The sequence below is a fragment of the Theobroma umbraticum genome, unplaced genomic scaffold, assembly GCF_002168275.2.
Source record: "Theobroma umbraticum cultivar Fairchild unplaced genomic scaffold, ASM216827v3 scaffold_12.1, whole genome shotgun sequence".
NCBI lineage: Eukaryota > Viridiplantae > Streptophyta > Magnoliopsida > Malvales > Malvaceae > Theobroma > Theobroma umbraticum.
Window position 1 is genome coordinate 5,009,666 of NW_018397269.1, and position 3,178 is coordinate 5,012,843.

General features: G+C 41.4%; 1 long non-coding RNA gene across 1 annotated transcript; it reads left to right on the forward strand.

Annotated features, from left to right (window-relative positions):
- Positions 1-308: 308 nt before the first annotated feature.
- Positions 309-3,154, forward strand: LOC110425942 (uncharacterized). Its single transcript, XR_002446082.1, has 6 exons — positions 309-1,683; positions 1,756-1,827; positions 1,914-1,978; positions 2,060-2,239; positions 2,372-2,873; positions 2,963-3,154. It is a non-coding gene; the product is annotated as an uncharacterized LOC110425942 (long non-coding RNA).
- The last annotated feature ends 24 nt before the right edge of the window (positions 3,155-3,178 follow it).

Below are 3,178 nucleotides of genomic sequence, written 5' to 3' on the forward strand. Positions count from 1 at the left end.
TAATAGGTTGGCTAGTTTAGGGGTTTTTATCATGTCACGACATTGGTAGGGCAATTAGTGTAACGAGTCAGTCGTTACACTGATAGGCGTGTAAGACCCCATGGTTGGCGCGTTACAAGATTTGACTTGTTATGCATGGTATGTAATGGCATTTGACTTTCTATAGTTGGTGTGTCACCACATTTGACTTCTTATGCATGGCGTGTAACAACATTTGACTTGATATTCCTAGCGTGTAACAATATTTTACTTGTTATGTAGGGCGTGTAACCACATTTTACTTGTTATGCATGGCGTGTAACCACATTTGTGCCGTGTTTTACAGATGTAGTCCAGACAATATGAGGATCTTGACAATAGCCTTATTGTGCCAAGAGAGAAGTGGGCGTTCAATGTCTCTATTAACACCCATTGTAAGTGGTCGTAACTGCATTACATCAGCAAAACTCTCTAAGAGAAAGGGGAGTATGATGCAATGAAGCGAACGTGCTTCAGAATGCTGTTGGACGTATATCCGCAAGGTTACTTTTTCGCTGGACTCCTGCATAACATCATGATTCGTCGAATCAGTGAAAGAGATTCAATTGAGCATAAGCTATGATTTTCCATTGGCAAGAGCAAGGCACGTAGATCGAAGTAGGAGTTTTTCTTTATCACGGGACTAAAGTTCGATCGAATGCCCGATGTATTCAGTCGACCGTACAAGGTTGGTGCGGACAAAATTCATGTGAGATACTAGAATGGGCAGGAGAGCATTAAGCTGCAGTGGTTGCTTCAAACGTTCTGCGATGGCAACTTTTAGTGACCAGGAGATGCAACCAAGATGGCACTAATCTTGATCCCGAAAAACATTTTATTTGGTCAAGACTATTGTAGACGGGTGACGCCTTGGCTGTTCTCATTGGTGGAGGACATCGATGCTTGGAATGTCTTCCTATGGGGTCACTATGTTTGGAGGCTGAAGTTGGATTACCTTTTGAAGGGGTTCGAAGTCCTTGCCACAAACTCTCAAAAGGATACTCGTTTATGGTACAACATTTACAAATTTGTGTGGGTGATTCAAGTATTGTCACATAACATTTAACATTTTCCTTTTGACATAATAATATGGTTGTACTCGTTTAGCATTTACGGTTTGATAATGGTTACTTTTGACATGCAATTCTGGGCAATGGAGGCAATCCCGGCCTTGCAACAAATAGTTACCCCATCTGCTCTGAAGGACAACGTCTACCCACGTATGTGCAAATAACAGTGCAATCAGAAGCTAAAAGACTTCTACAAGACAGTTCAGAAGTTGAAGTCATCTGAGCATGTGAGTGAACAACTACTAATTTTTGCTATGAATTTGTAAACTAATTTTTTATAAAATTTAATCAAAAATCGTATTTTACTGTTTTGGGCTGTCGAGACATTGGAGCAGACCCCGGAGGAGGTCAGACGGGACTATTTTGTTGACATCGATATGCCATTATTTGAGGGCCACCAATACTTGTCAATCGGGCAGTTGGATGATCGAACGGAATGTGGCTTAAGTGTGAAGGAAAATAGAAGGAACTTGAGGTAGAAAAGAGCTACTAGTGCCATGACGCGAAGGCGAACCGCCATGCTGAAGTTGATGAGCTGTCGCGCATCGAGTTGATAGAAGAAAGGGATGACCATGGCAATGGTAGTGAATAGCCAGTAAGGATGGTTGTATCGATTTTTGTTCAACAATGCGATAGGTGATTATCGACTAACCCTCTGTGTTCACAGTTGGACGATGCAACGATAGCCCCACAACCACTGAAAGTTCCTCCTCATATGCATAGTGGTAACGAGCTGTCGGTAAGATCGATTTTAACAGTTTGGTTTCACCATTTCTATATGTGTTTATCGAGTAGCAGAGTTATTTCTGTTATTGCAATTGACAGAGGTGACGACAGCTCTTGAATGACCGAGCGGTACAGCTCAACTGTACAGTCTGAACTAGCCTCCGGTAAGGAAATTAAAATTGTAGTAGTTAATGTTCAACAATGATTATTGAATAACACAATAATAACACTATATGGTCTTGCAGTTAACCCATGCGAGAAGAGTCAATGACAGAGTAATCACGATACGTGAGCTGTGACGGGTCATGCGCAAGCATGAAAAAGAGATGTTGGAGCTAAAGGAGTCAATTCAGTCATTGACTCTCGCAATACAGACGATAGAGGATCGTATCGTTCGTCGAATTCTAGATGGCTTGAAATTACAAGTACATTATTCTATCTTTGCTCATATAGTTCTGGTTTACTTTCAACAATTGTAGTTTAATATTTTATTACCAGTTTATGATTTATGATATTTTTGGAGCTAACAGATTTTCCTATTTGACTCCTTCTATAAGGTGGTGCTTCATCTAACGTTGATGGTGATGACCACGGTGGTGCTGATGATCAACAGCATGATGAACCTGGTGTTCACATGCACCATGACATTGTTGTTGATGATAGAGAGAATGTTGCTGCGATCGATTCGAATATTGATGCATCTACAGGATGAGAGGGGGACCATCACTCAGTTGTGGCTGAAGGGGACCATCTTCCTAAAGTTGATGTAGCAGTCGAGGCAATAGTTGAAGGGGATGGGAACCTTGCATTAGTTGAGGCTGAAGGGGACCGTTTTCATCACATGACTCATGAAGGCAGCACCTCACGAGTGTCGTCACTAGATGTGTCTAGTGTCAATCATCGGGTAGCACTGATTTCAGACCCAACTAAACAAGCACAGGTGAGAATGGCCAGCAAATACATGGCAAGCCCGTATGTGGACCCGCCAGTGAGCCGGCGGGATGTTAAGACGTCAATGGTGGAAGGGTACGAAGCTTTTAAGAGAAACGAGTGTGTGAGGTAAGCTAATAAATAATATTGAAAATATTGTTTTCGAATGGAAAATTAAGCCACCAAGCATTTTGAAATTCATTCTATTACATGTTTAGGCGTAACGTCGGAATCATGGGGGATCAATGGGCTGATATTTTTAGAACATTAGAGGACCCTAAAGAGGAAATGACAACTGAACAAATAGATGCATGCCTCAGTGTACTTTGTAAGCGGATGACAGGACCAAAGTCAAGACTATACAGCACCCATCCATAGCTCGTTGATATGATATTCTTCATAAGTTTATTCGTAAATTTTTCAATTCTAAAAAT